Source organism: Pseudopipra pipra, chromosome 3 (assembly GCF_036250125.1).
Source record: "Pseudopipra pipra isolate bDixPip1 chromosome 3, bDixPip1.hap1, whole genome shotgun sequence".
In the NCBI taxonomy this organism is placed as follows: domain Eukaryota; kingdom Metazoa; phylum Chordata; class Aves; order Passeriformes; family Pipridae; genus Pseudopipra; species Pseudopipra pipra.
In genome coordinates this window covers 78,418,227-78,434,095 of record NC_087551.1, presented here as the reverse complement: position 1 = coordinate 78,434,095, position 15,869 = coordinate 78,418,227, and the positions used below count along the sequence as shown (strand labels likewise).

The window sequence follows — 15,869 nt, the reverse complement described above, 5'->3', positions numbered from 1 at the left end:
CACAGTATTTAATTGTAAGACTTGTTTAAAAAGGCAAATGGGGAGCTCCTTGAACACCTGCAAGCTACATGCAGAAAAAGGAATCCTGCCTCTTCTCAGCTTGTACTCTCCAAAAGCTCAGTTCTGTGAGGTGGAGGCATTCACATCATAAAGAAAATGTGTTCAAAATCTCATGAGACTATGACTTAGATGAACAAGTCACATATTTGTTTTGTTAGTGTGCAAAAATATAAAAAAAACTCCAATATGCCAGTCCAAAAAATGGTGGTTTCTTGTCCTGTTGCATCATTAATAAAATATGTAGAGAAAATTTGTTTGTTTTCAAAATCCAAAGTGAGAAATATCAATACTGTACCATAATTCTGTTTACAAAAGAATAATGATGATGGTTGTCTCTTCCTCCTGGTTTGTACAGCTTAAGAGGAGAGAGATGAAGATGCACTGAGGGTAGAGCACCATCAAATTCTGCTGATTTAGTTTCACTTATGGACTTCAGATATTAAATGCAAATATTTGCTGAAGCCTGCAGATGTGTGTTTCTGATATGTTACTTTCAGAAAATGAAGAAGTTAAAAGAAGTTGTATTACATTATTTTCAAAAAATTGCTGTGCACAGTTGATTTTTTACTTCCCACAGTATATTATTTTATCCCCTCTTCCATGAAGTAAATATCCCTTAAAGTGAGTCACTAGCGAGCTGCTCACTCCGTTTTTCTTTAGACAAACTCTGAGCTGAAGGGTCCCATATCTCCTCATTGTGCAGCTGAGATTCAGCCAGGGCCCGCACTGAGACTAAGGAAGCATTTCCTTATTTTTTCATTTAAGTTAAATTTCTCAAATTAATTTAAGAATCTTATAGTCTGTCTAATGAAACAAAAAATATCAGAAGGTACAAACGTGTTAATCTATAATAATAACTGAAACAACTTTGTTTCCTAGATTTTATTTTTTTTTCAGAATATTCAATCCCATTGAATAAAGTTGTCTTTTGGCACTGCAAAAACATAGTCAGACTGAAGGCATCAGAGAACGCCACAGTTGCAAATTGCTGGTCATTTGCTTTCTTACTACAAAACTAGAACAAACACCTTTAGGTGGGATTACTACATATTTTAAAGAAATATGGTAAATCGTTAGGCTACCGGTCTTCTCTCAAGCACTTTCTTCTCTGATTTTCTTGCTGCGGAAAAGTTGCAGAACATCAGATTCAGGAAATATGTGTCACAGAGAGGTTTTCTGTGGATAGATCTCACAAGAATCTGGATCATGAAAGTATTTGCATGAACTTCCTGCCTTTAAAGAAGTTTATTCTGTTTGGTCATTAAACTCACGATGCCAAAACCGATCGTTTCTTTCTGCATTGATTTCCATATATTACTTTGTTTTAGCAGTTGCTGATTAGAGCAAGGAAGTTTTGTTCCCTTCATTTTGTTCTCTCCTATCTGTTTGCCCCAGAGGTATGATACCAATGTTAATTTTTTTTTAATGCTCCCATTGCTGAGACAATTCAATTTTAGCTCTGTTTCGTCCATCTTTCTTGTAACTGATGCTCTTTATTACCTGTCATTTTTATGTAGGATATATTTAGTTTGAATAAGTTATTTTACAAGGTTGGCTAAATGATGACAAGCCAGTATGTCTTTATCTATCAAAGTCCAAGTACTGGCGATCTGAATCAATCCTATGTGGCTGTTCATCTCTGGCTTTGACTGATATGGTATATCTGTGGAATGAGTGAAGCTATTAGACTCATATACTTGTCATATACATATAATTGTCACAGCAGGTAAATAATAAAAGGTCAATTCCTTGCTGAACTACAATTTGAAATGGACTATGGAGAAATATTTCATAAAGAAGATGCAGTTAGTTTGAAAGTAGTGTCATACACCAAACTACTAGGTTTTTGGGTGCTCAATTCAAATGATAATGTTTTTTCCCTGGGTCTAGCTGAGTAACCTGCAGGACATCACATCTTATGAGATCATTTTTGCCAAATGATGTCCAGGTACGAATGAACTCCTAGCATCTCTGATAGTAAATACGTAAGATTTAATCTGCTGCCTTTAACCAAATCCAAAGGAATAATAAAAGAATATTATCAATAATATTTTGGTTTATGTAAAATGGTGCATAGCTCAGGCTGGAAATAAGAAAGGGAAGATGAGCTTGGAAAAGAAAAAGAATACCCCTAAAAAGTTCTTTGTTAGTAAATTAGGTTTAGATAATTCAAGAATAGATTCCTATAATCCAAGTGTATATAGACTACATTTTCTTTTTACTGTCTTTTTCTGCCTGTAGTGGCCCCTATCGTGGCAGATATTTTCTGTTTTCTTCTTTAAGAAGATCAGTGGCAAAAAGAAGTACATGTCTGTTCATATTCACCTGCACCTACCTCACAGTTCTTCAGTTTAGAAGAAATACCTCCAGCAGCAGATAAATATGATTACTTTTAACCCATTCAATATTTATTCCTCTGTTATTTGAGTATGGTGGCATAAATTGAAGTTATATGTTAAATTGATCCATTAAGTAATTTAGTTTAATTATTAAATTTGATTCAATATTTAATTTGGTTTAATAAAAGTGGGCTTACATAAATGTATGCATTTAACTGATATATATTGGGACTGTATAATTTTGAATAGATTAAATATTTAATAGAGAACACTTATTTGAATTATTCAGTATGCAGACTAGATAACTGATCTACCCTTTCAAAATAGTAAAAATACAAATAACACATTATAATAATAACATATTTCCAATGAAGAATATGTATAAAACACTTTGAACACTTTGTTGGTTCATTTTCAGAGAAGCAAACCAATCTTTGCTTAATGGAACCTACCATTGAGAATTCATCAAGAAAGCTCCCAGAGCTGTTTTAAATTTAATATCACTTACAAAAAAGAGACTATTAGAATATGCAGAATACTGTGGTGACAAAATTATTTTAAAAATGGCTATAACAATATATTTTTTGTCTTTTGTGCAAAGATTTGTAGCTAATGGTGATCTAGTGTTCTGGATGAGATTCAGAGTGGAATACTCAGAATTTAAATTCTCATTTAAATCAAAACATGTATTTTATGTCAATATTGGATCATGAGGAAACTTCAGAAGATGAGAAAAAATTTAAGCTAGCTTCAACACTCATCTAATTTCAGGTGTACGTGTTGTGTCACGTCAGCTGAAATAAATGGGACAATACTTAGCCAATGATTGCATTTTTTGCTACAAATGCATCCATTTATAAGCATATGACTGTGCAGAAGGATTTAGTTGAATCAATGAATGTGCTTCAAAAATCATATATCTTATAAAGATCCCTCTCCTTAATTGTCAGCAGGGAAGATCTGCACTTCTCTCAGAAAATGCCTTATTTGGCTGCCAATGAAGACTGCTAGGCAGCACTTGTGATCTTGTTTACAGTATGGCTGTATCAATGCTTGAGCCCACAAACCTGATGGAGCTGCAACGTGATGCTTGGACATAAGAAAGAGTTGCTAGCATTGTTAGATGTGGAGGCAGCCTCTTTGGTGATGAAACCACAGCTTGATAAGGAGTCAGTCAAGTTTTTAACCTGAAGAAAAGAGAATTAGAAACTAACCAAGATACTAAAGCTGGTGCAGAATATTCTTGTCGCTAAACACAATCTTGGGAACGTATATAGCTACCTTATCTACTGTAAATTTGCTTCTTCTTTGAAATTTGTGCTTTCAGGTAAACACTGCTTTATCCATGTCCAGTAGTAAAACCAGTTCCTTATCTGCAGAGAACAAAGCCTTTATGAGAATATAAGAGGCACCATGTCTCAGCAGCCTGCTAAGCAAAGCCATAAAGGTGGCAAAGTCTGACTTCCTACCAGCTGCACGAATGCTCCGTACCTGGGCACCACCAGGCTCAGGAAAGAAAGATGCACTCAGTGAGCACTGGAAAAATCTAGTGTTCAGTTAACTAGCCGGGAACAAGCATTTGATTCTCAGGGAGATTTTTAAGTCATGAAAGAAACAGGAATGAGAATCACATTCTGAATTGGAAGGGACCCACACAGGATCATCAAGTGAATGACCCATACAGGGATCAAACCCACAACCCTGGTGTTATTAGCACCATGCTCTAACCAACTGAGACAATCTCAGGGTCAGGAGAATTGCAGTCAAAAAAAATTAATCATGCAGTGGAAGTTCACAGAAATTCACAGAATATTCTGAGTTGGAAGGGACCCACAAGGATCATCCAATTCAACTCTTAAATGAGTGGCCCATAGGAATATGAATATGATGAGATTAATTCCTCTTTTGGTTAAAAGTTTTGGAAAGGGAGTACATATTCTTTTTGTCTATCAAAAGGTACTTTCTAAAGCCCTATTAGTCTATTGCTAGTATTGATAAAAATAGTAATAATGGTTCTTCGACATACACAAAACCAATTAAATCTATGAAATTTCCCATGGAGTAAAGGTGGCCACTGTGAATACCTGTGAATACCTAGGAATTTAACCTGAGTAACTGAATCAAAATAGTAACTAAAATGTGTATAAATAAGAAACAGCTACTGATAAATCAATGTTCACATTATTGTGTGGTGATTGGAACACATTTCTCCATTCATTTTTATAATAAAAAATGAGTTTAGGTAAGATTTTTGAAACCCTTAAGAGATTATTCTTGGCTTTAAAGTATTTGAGTTTGTAAATAATTGGATAGAAAGTTATAAATGAAATAGTTGAAAAAGGAGATATTTTACTGCTACTGTAAAATAGCAGCAATTTTTGCTACAAGAAAATATCTAGGGAATTTTCTGACATTTTAAAAATGTTTCAGAAATGGATTGCTAAAGGAATGTGAATGTGTAAAACTTTGGTTTGTTCTTGTTGTTTTGTTCGTTATGCAATGGGAAAAGAAATGTTAACTCTGTCAGATCAAAAAGCTTTACAGCAGCAACATAAGGATAGATACAATTTTTGAATTAAAATTCAATTAAACCCTGAAAACAAAATAATTTCTTCATCTAAAATTCATTTATTCAGACTACTTCTTTCAATAAAATAGCATTTTTAGTAATGATGGAAATCCAATACCTTTCTACTATAGAAATCTAATAATTTTGTAAATGCTTGTACAGTGACAAAGTGGATTTTCAAAAGTCTAGTCATTAATATTTCAATTCCCAAGAAGAAACAACAATTAAAGTATACTCAGTCTACCATATGAACATTTTTTGAAAAAATGTGCAGAATTAAATAAAACATAAAATGAAAACATTAACTCTTAGAGTTTTACTTTCTTATTCTTTCTGTGGTCAAGATAATGAGAAATCAATAAGATACACACAACCTGAAAAGTTTTGATAAGTTTCATTTTTTCCTTAATTTGAATCAATAATTATATTGAAAGACTGAAAGCACTTTGATCAGGAAAAGGAAGTATAAAATGGAAATTGGTGAAAATTTGTCTACAAAACACAGCCAGAAAGTGTTCAAAAGAACATAGAAAGTCATGAACTGCTTCACTCTGCTATGACATGATAAATGATTCCTACTGTAGCCTTTATCATGATGGAACATGACCCAGTTTTATTCAGAACCATAAACTCCACTATAAAAAATTTGAAGCTTTTTTCATTGTTTGCACTCAACAGAAGCATTGTAGAATAAAGATGGTTGTATAATGTCATATCACTTTCTAGCATGCCTGATCAAAGTTTTGGGTGTTCAGAAATCCTAATTCTCATAGTAGCCTTTGGGAGTCCCTAAGTGTTTGTATTGTGATGTGGAAAGTACTGTCCGATCTCAAATTTTCAAATGCTTCCCTAGAACCCTAAATGAACAGAAATAGATAGATGTGAGAGAAGGGGGAAGAAAACACAGAGTGCAAGATGATATACAGGCTAAGCTAATTTCATTTTGTGAGTCATTTGCAGTTTCAAGCTTTCACTGAATTTTAAATTGCATCGAATCACAAACCTGCAGCTAAGACCTGCAGTTATGAGTTTCAGTTGGGACAATCTAAAACAGGTGAAAAATGGTACTGGCTAAGATAGTGTGTACAAAAGTGATTTCTACACTTGCATTGATTAGAACCTTCATCCAGAGCCCCTTAGCGCAAACAATCCATTGATGGGGGTTAGTCACCAAGCACACAAGGCATGTCCTATGAAGAGGGAGTAAGCTTTTCTTATCTGCTAACACGACCTTTTTCTTCTCAACCACCACTGGGAAAATATAGGGTAATGAAGGGGGGAAAAAAAAGAAGAAAAAAAATCCCACAAGGAAACCATGAGAACAGATCTCTCTTTTCAACAGAATTCTCCTGTTAAAATTTTTTAAACATTTTTGACAGATTTCATATGATTCACACTCCTGACTGTTGCATGCGTGCCCACATGCCCAGACATACAAAAATTAAAAACATAAAGTATAAAACAAGGAGGAAAATTCTGTGGAGAAAACCGTATCCATAGTATTGGGTGACACTTAGTCAGTATATAACAGTGTGCTGGTGGCATGCTGAAATTGTCATTAATGAAAATATGGTTTAACTTTTATATTAACTTCACAAACCTTAACACAAAGCCTATCAGAAATGTTAATTAGTTTAATTCTTTGCTAATGGATTGATTCAATTTATAACAAAAAATATTTAACTATCAAGTTTTGTTTGTCTTAAATCTATATAAACTTGAAATACAGTCTCCTTGACAAATGAGTTTACTAGAAACTAAATGGAAAATCTTATTTGCCACCACAGTGGTGACATGAAGAATTGCAGCCTTTGGCTCAGGGCTACTAAGCTCTTAATAATGAGAGAAAGGTACTCCATCTTCACCTATAGCCACAATTACAATGAACAAAAATAGCTGCCAAGCTTCTACAAAAAATATTCATGACAGTGTGGAAAATATTGATTTTAAAAGCCAAGAAATGAAATATCTTCTAAAGTGCTCCATTCAATCTAGTTATTATTTTCCAAAAGAAACTGAGGAGACCACAGAGCATTTTGCAGAAACCCTATATTAAAAATAAATCCTCCCAGAAACAGCATAAACAAGCAATCCCAAACTCTGCATAAACTAATGCAGCTCATGAGTGATCAGGTCATATAAAAATATGAACCCTGACCTGGAATTATGTTTGAACATTGAACCCTCATCCGTTTTTATTTCCTCATTTTTCTTCTTCTACTCTAAATAAAAATTGAGAGAAACATCTATGTGTGTGTGAACTCCAGGAATGCAATTGCACAGCCTATTGCTCTGAGCTCCTCAGCGTGTCATGCAGTGGCACTGCATGCTGATTCTGAGCTGTTATAGTCACTGCATATTGGATTTGCAATGGAATTCTGAGCCATTATGCAGATGGCAGAGCCCACTACTCTGAGCTTCCATGCACGTCTGAACATTGATTTCTCTTCTTCCCAATTAGTGCAATATGTCTCTTTGGTACACAAATACAGGAAACAGTGGCTTAATTTTGAACACAATACAGCATTCATTTCAAAGTGAAAAGAACAATGGTCAGGGAAACATGATATATAATCTCAGTTGTTACAAATCCTTTTTGTTACCTAACCATATTTTTCAAATTTAACTTTCACAGGAAATTTCATAGGATATTCTGAATTGGAGGGGATCCACAAGGATCACCAAGTCCAACTCAAGTGAATGGCCCATACAGGGATCAAACCCATAATCTTGGTGTTATTAGCTTGATAGTGGTTAGAATTTTGAATGATGTCTAGGTACCTCATTTCCTCTGAAATCAATGGAAGATAATAAATATTTTTAACAATCTATGTCTATGCAGTTCTAGAGCATAAGAATTCATTTTGAAAAGAAACTTAGCAGTCAAATATTAAAAAAATTTAGGTTAGAAGTGTAAAGCTGTAGACAGGTACTCTAATGAGATTTTCAGAATGACTAACTCCCACTGAAAGCAATCTAGCCTAAGTCCCTCTGGCTTTCAATACTATTTATGATCCCCTGTAAGTAAAATTCTTTTGGAAATGGTGCTTCTATAGTTTCAAAAATCTTACTGGTTCTCCCTGAACTACAATACTATCAATAGTGCATAGTTTTTAGCTTGTTTGATATATATTCCCTGTTGTTTCCTCTTGTCCTGTCACTTGTTTGGGAAAAGAGTCTGATCACCACCTGGCTACAACCTCCTTTCAGGTAGCTGTAGAGAGCGAGAAGCTCTGAGCTTCGTTTTCTCCAGCCTAAACAACCCTAGCTTCCTCAACCACTCCTCATAAGATCTGTGCTCCAAACTCTTCCCCAGCTCTGTTGCCCTTATCTGGACATGCTCCAGCACCTCAATGTCCTTCTTGCAGTGAAGGGCCCAAACCAGAACACAGGATTCGAGATGCAGCCTCACCAATACCAAGTATGGGGGGATGATCACTGCCTTGGTCCTGTTGGTCACACTATTGCTGATACAGTCCAGGATGTCATTGGCCTTCTTGACCACCTGGGCACACTGCTGGCTCATGTTCAGCAGGTTGTTGACCAACACCCTCAAGTCCTTTTCCACCAGAGAATTTTCCAGCCATTCTACCCCAAGAATGTAGCACTACCCTGTAGTGCTACATGGAGTTGTTGTGACCAAAGCGCAGGACTGGGCACTTCGTCTTATTGAATCTCATGCCACTGGCTGTTCAGATCTCTCTGTAGAGTGCTCCTACCCTCCAGCAGATCAACACTCTCGCTCAGTTTGGTGACATCTGAAAAATCATGCTAATAGAACCAGGTACAAGAATTTTTTCTTCAATATTAGATTCACGTATCTGAATCAAAAACTGTAAGTGACAAAGAACTACCTTAAGCACATTGTTTTTAAAGCAGTACCTTTTTTTGTGTTAATTCCATGTGACACTAGGAAAATGCTTTAGGGATGGTTTGTTTGTCTGCTTTCTTGTTTGTTTGTTTTTCTCCTCAGAAAAACGTTCAATAGGAGTTGAAATCTGTCCTAAAGAAAAGTCTTGTACAAAACATGCATAGAAGAAAAACCTAGGACAGGAATGGCATGTAGGCTGTGCACAGCACTCCTGCCACAGAGTGGATCTTATTGTTGTTGCATATCGACCGACAAGCTTTGAAATATTTTTATTGTAGTCTAATGACTTTTGTATTAACACTATTACCATATGAATATGTATCAGGACAAAGCTATAGGCAGATGCTCGAGAGACAATAGAAAGTTAATGGACCTTATCTTTAGTCGATGTCAAATACTGTAGCTCCACCAAAATCAATGCAGTTGTACTGGCTTATGCCAACTGTGGGTCTGGTGCCAGGACTCAGCCTCGAGAATGTCATATGTGATTCAGTGTCAGGAATTGCACTGCTGGAAGTAGAAAGCTTCACCCTGTGTTTTAATGCAGTATGCAAGATACACAGTTATCACCCTATGTAATCTTTTGAACTCAATGGGATATATGGCATGAAATTAGTAAGGGTTACAGAATTGGTTTTTGAGATAATATGCCTTTATTTGTGGTTGGATCCAAATCCCGATCCAGCTGAAACAAGTGAATATTTCTAGCAAAGCATTTTCACCATTTTAGCTTAGTTTTACAAGTCTTTGTGTTTTACTGGCTTTTTTTGAAGCTCCAGATCCTCTGATTACTTGTCAGTCTCAGCATCTATTTAAAACCAGCATGTTTTAATTTGTCATTTAGTCCCTAAAGACTTGAGTCTATAAAAGCAAGTATAAATGATTCCTTTAAAAAAACCTTCATGATTTTAAACTGAGCTCAGGCATTGGGGAGTGTGAATTGTGATTTTGTAATTATTTTGGATTGCCATGTTCTTTCAGACGGATCTATTTATATGACAAAAAGCACACTGAATATAGCTGCATTAGGACAACCCAGAAGGTATTGCTTTTCAACTGCACAGGCATGATTCCCTGGGCTTCCTGATGTGCCTCAATGTGTGCGTGGGAGATTTTACTTTTTAAGACAGTTGGAGGGTTAATTCACACCTCTCACCCAGCAGTTGTGTCTGCCATCCCACTGATGTGTAGGAAAATAAGAATACCACTCTGATGAATATTCATGTCTGATGAATAGTTTTAACATTTCCGCAGCTGGACTCTGGCTGAGCAATCACAGCAGCAGTCACAAAAGTAATATATGTGAAATGGAGCTATTTTCAGGCTATATTTTCTAAATCAAATTGCCAGCTGAATGCTGATAGCTATTGATCAAATACCGTAGCCTGCAGTAAGTAGGCTCATACTGCATGAACAAGCACACATAGATATGAGACTATTTTACACACAGTGATTCTGCATATATAAACAACACTGTTCTTGTTAATAACATTATGCAACACCTGTAAACAATGTCATGAGACTGTTGAAAACAACAGTTTCCATGTCAATGAAACATCAGTGTCTACAAGCAGGAAAATGGATATGTTTTATTCGTGTACATTTGTTGTTTAATAGATCAATTATATTAACTGAATCAATTTTTTCCACTCAGTATGTTGGATTAGGCAGAAAAAGCTGTGCTTTTTGATTTTTATTTTTTATTTTTTTTTTCTTTAAGGAATAACTGCTGTTGCTAGATCTACAGTCATGATAGAAATGAATATGTTAACCAGTTATCAAAAAAGGACTTATATGAAATTACTCATACTGATAACAAAGTTTACAGGCAATAGTGAGAAACAAAGGTATCAAAAAGAGAGAAGAGAGATGTACAAAAATAAAGGAAATATTTACTGGAGATAAGCTACTACATTATTGATTCATAACTGAGACAAAGTCTCTTCCATAATCTGTATTTCCTCACTACTTGTTCATATGAGAAAGGCCATGCTACCGTAACATCAAGGACAGGGTTCATCAAAGGGAGTTGGCGTCATAAGATAGTTATACTCACCATTCACATAAAAAAGGAAAAGATTTTGTTCCTGACTTAAGTAAAAAACCAAACCAAAACCAAAACCAAAAAACAAACAAGCAAACAAGAAAACTTCCCCAACTCAATAAAAGCAGTAAAAAGCTATTATCCAATTTCAAGTCAATACTGCTTTTATAAATAAGACCAAAAGTGCACAAGTGAAAAACTCAGTGGGTAGAGATGTAGAATAATGATATACATTTGAATGATGCTCAAATATCATAATAGCCTTACTTGATTTACCCAAATGTTGTATAGTTTTAAGGTCTTAAGGTAAAATAATAAAAAAGAAAAAGTTCTTATCATGCTGATTTATATTCTAGTGTGAGGCCTTCAGTTTCTCTTGGTTGCGTACATGAAGTCTCTCTTGTGCTATTTTCAGATTGAGTCTCAGTTTTGAAGGAGAAACAATAGTAATAATTATAATGATGATAATAAAATACCCCAACTGCAGAATGTTACTGAGGGAAATTAGACACAAGGAAACCTTGATTTGAAATGGAGGCACATTCCTATCTTTTTTTCTATGTGAATTCCCATGTTTCCTCTTTGTTCTTGTCTTACTCCTTCTGTAACATTTACTTTATTTGAAGCACTTGACTATTCATTTCTGAAACTGTATTTGATGCCTGTTAGAAGGCACAGGACAGAAGCAAGCTACAGACAGATATGGACAATACTTGTAAGTTATATCTCTTTGTGTTCCTATTCTTTAGGTGACACTGTTTTCTAATATGCTTTTAACTGTTTAATGAACTGGTTTCATGAGCTGGTACATGCTGAAAGCTTTTGAGAGTAAATCAAACAAAACAAATTTTACTTTTGAAGAAAAAAAATCTGTTATCCTAAATTTAACTCTGAGACCTGTTCTATGGGTTGTCTAAAAAAAACCACCTCTTCCAGCTTTCTTTTTGTTGTTGATATTGTTAGCTTTTTCAGCCAGAAGGATTTAATTGAAGGAATAAGCTATCAAATTGTAAGGAGATGAAGAATGAAGGTCACAGCCTTTATATGTTATCTTTATATTACTCTAAGCCTTAAACTAGTTTCTGGAATAATGCCTGTTTCTGCAAAACTTATTTCCACTGATCTTTTATTTGCTGCCCTTTAATGAGAATTGTTCAAGAGCTTGCAAGCACCTAATGCACAAAAACTATATCATGTGAGAAGAAAACAGCTTACTGTTGTTTTTTGTCTCACTGCAGACACAAAAAGTCCTGGAGTACAGATACTCAAAAAGACTATTTACTACAGTTTGTATTGAAGTCTTAGGAGATTATTAGATGTCAACCATATAGATTGGGTAATTGTCAGAGTGGCCAAGTTAAGGTGGGAAGGGTGTAGGGGGCAAAGAGAGGGAAACCTAACTGCATTTCTCAGAAAGCAGAACTGCAGTGGTGCGACACAAGGAAAAAACACTCGGAAGGAAGAAGGCTGAACCAAGAAGGAAGAATCATAGAATCATAGACTCATAGAATCAGCTGGGTTGGAAAGACTTCTGAGATCATCAAGTCCAAACCTGGATCCACTACCGCTGTGGTTACCAGACCATGGCACTAAGTGCCACATCCAGTCTCATCTTAAAAACCTCCAGGGATGGAGAATCCACCACTTCCCTGGGCAGCCCATTCCAATGCCTGATTACCCTCTTGGTAAAGAATTTCTTCCTAATAACCAACCTAAACCTCCCCCCGCAGAGCTTAAGATTGTGCCCTCTTGTCTTATTGATAGCTGCCTGGGAGAGGAGTCACAGAAACCCCAAAGAAGTTTCAATACGAGTGAATCTTACAATGTTGGAACAATAGATGTCTATAGGAACCTACTTAATTTGGAGAGTAGGAGAAGATGGACACTATCTTAGCTCTAAAAGCCGCAATGCCCTTTATTTCTTATCCCAGGATGCATAAGTACACTGCAGAGGAATTTCTGACTTTCACATTATAAATGAGCATTATTGTTTAAAATGGATACCAAGGGATCTGAAATGCATGTATAGGCTACATTTAGCAAGTGAAAAACACTGTTTAAGTATGTCTAAAGCTGCTGGGTAAAGATGAACAATCAAATAAGTATCTGCAACCTCTATTTTGCATGTGCCTTTTATGGTAGTTGCTTGGGTTCTACATTTCTCTCATCTTAGGGAAAAAAAAAATATTATCACATTTGTCCCTTGGTGGCCTTGGCTCCATGCTTTCACATGCATGCTTTTTGAAAGTTGTTTGTTGTAGTTCATTTCCTCAATGTGAAATAACAGTCTGGAATTGGTAGACTTTAGAGATTCTCTGGAAAATAATTCCCATGCTAGTGTTGCATAAACCTACTACAATGGTCCTTTCTGTAGTAGTAATTCAATAATGTTTTTGCTAGGGATGGCCAAGCAATGTAGTGCTTTAAGGCTTTCCATCACAATTTTTCTGGCTTCCTAGTTCTTGGACTTCCACCTTCAGCTTTATTTCTTCCCAGCACAGGAATCTTCTCTCCATTTTCATCCTAGGGGAAGACTACTAGAAAATTCCACTGAAAGTATATGATCCTATTTAATTTCTCCAATATTCTCAGGTTGTTTTGTTTGATTATTTCTACCTATAATCAGTGGATTCTTCAGAGAATGGACTGAGCATAATAGCAAACTCTCAGAAAATCCTATTTCTTGAATTAAGAAAATAAGAAATTCCAACATACAATTGCATTGCCAAACCTTATTAAAATCTTCTCCATATACAGGTGGATTCAAAGCTTCATTTTAACTCTTGAAAGCATTGAGTTTCTTTTGGTATTGTTTTTCTTTAAACTTTACAGTATATTTCACTAGTTGAACATATAAAATGTCCTTTTGTTCCCCACAGAAACCAAAACTGTTAATGGCTTAGTAAACTCAGATTCCTTACAGCACTTAAAAGTATTTAATGGCATTCAGGTTCCCATCTCAATTTTCCACAATTTTTAAACCCACTTGGTTTTTATTAAAAACTGTTATGTATACTTGCAACTAAATTAACAGAACATTGTATCATTAGATACTATCTGTAAGATATTTTTGAAGTTTGCATAGCCTCAAGAATTTATCTTTTTAAATCAAGCCTGATTGTAAAGATTTCTAAGGCTTATGCGAACAGCCACCTAGTGCCTGATTAAGGTTCTTGTACTTTGAAAAGGGGGAAAAAATCCAACCCAAAGCAGATTTTGCATGGTTGAGCCTCACTTTTCTGTGTCAATTTCTCTGTTTTTGAATTAAGAGTCTGACTTGAGATTTTTCTTCTTGGAAGTATTGATAATATACATCCTAAATCATAGGCTTAAAAGATGCAAAAGATGATTAACCTTACTATTTTCAGGACAAAAAAGATCATTTAGTCTTATTTCCTGAAAGTCATAGGTCATTAATTTTATCTCAAACTATTCCTAAAAAAACCCCAAATATTTCAATCTGACTGGAGTGTATCACTCCCCAAATAGGCAATAGATGAAAGAGAAATTCTGTAATTAATAGTACTTCTTCATGGATTTAGGCAAGTGAGAAATGCCCAAGTGACCCCACCTACCAATCTTCAGTGATTTTTCACAAAATTTTATGAAGCTTTCTAGTAGTCTTATTAGCTGGTCCAGTTTCCTTGGGCACTTTGGACTTTTTTCTTTGACTGATTGCAATCTCATTGCTTTCACATTGGGTATGTGTTGTAGGAACAAATAGTCCTATTCTTAAATGAGATCATGCATCTCGTAAAAATGCCAGATAATATCCAGTCCTTAAATTTATTCACTTAGAAGTCCTAGGTCCAGTGACATTCATGGACCAATATATAGCAGTGATAGAGTGTAGAAAAAGCAGATTTGGCAGCCATATGTTAAAAATCCTACTCTTTTCTGACCAAGACTGTATTGCATACTATCTTAGGAGTTCAGAAAAAGGTTCCATAATGTGTGGCAAAATTTGAGCCTGACTTCAGATAAAGGATTAACACACTGAATGGAATTGACATAATTAAGGAAAAGAATGTCTGCTGAAGTCTTTAATTTTCTTTTTCCCGTCAACATCAAAATTATATATGCTAAACATGCATACATGCTTTTCTCACAACACTCATGATATTATTATTGTTTGTATTACAGTTGTGCCTAGAAACCTCAACAAAAATCAAAGCTTCATTGTGCTACCTGCTGCATGAAACTGTTGGGGAGAGTTTCTGACCTGCAAGCCCCCAGTATAATTGGACAAGGCAGAAGAGAAACAACAGGATCTGCACAAGTTCAGAAGGACAGAATGGAGAGAGGACAAGAGCCTTCAGTATTACATGCACACCTAGTCTTGGGAAAATCTGTCTCCTTGGCCTTTGTGATGGCTTCATGGTAAGGCTTTTCAAGCAGCCCTAGTATCTATTCATACTCTAGCCACTTCTACGTATAGCAGGCCTAAAATAAAATAATAATTAAGAATTTAAAAAAGAGTACAAAACAAATACAAGAGCATACCATTTGTCATGCTTTGTTTTCAGTGTCACAGTAGCAAATGTGCTGTATCCATTAACCTTTTTGCAAAGAGCAGAAGGTAAGCTAGTTAACATTTGACAGCTTTACAGAATCTATTGACTTCTAATGAAAAATTCACCACTACAAGATATTTTCTTTTTATCTACCTACTTCATAGAATTTGTCACTCAGACAACCCTTAAAATCCTCACGTTTAACTCTCCCTGCTTCCCATATTCCTTTAGCAAACAGGAACAGACATTATCATGATGATTTATTTACTACATGAGCTTTAATTTGTTCACTTTAAGTTCTCTCCATGTGGAAGATGACTTTCAAGTTGTTAGTTGATAACATATTCTGTACAAAACACATGCATTTTTTTGCTTAGTCGTATCCAGTAGTTGACTGGGCCTCTGTCAGACTGCTGCATGCAATGAACACTCTTTGTGTGGAAAGGTTAATGGGTACAACATGTCCTTCTTG

At 35.4% G+C, this 15,869-nt stretch overlaps 1 long non-coding RNA gene across 1 annotated transcript in view; it reads left to right on the top strand.

Moving 5' to 3' along the window:
• Positions 1 to 15,378, top strand: part of LOC135410603 (uncharacterized) — a 59,718-nt gene extending 44,340 nt beyond the window's left edge. Inside the window, exon 2 of the long non-coding RNA XR_010428773.1 lies at positions 15,027 to 15,378. This is a non-coding gene — a long non-coding RNA (uncharacterized LOC135410603). The remainder of the gene's footprint in view (positions 1 to 15,026) is intronic.
• The last annotated feature ends 491 nt before the right edge of the window (positions 15,379 to 15,869 follow it).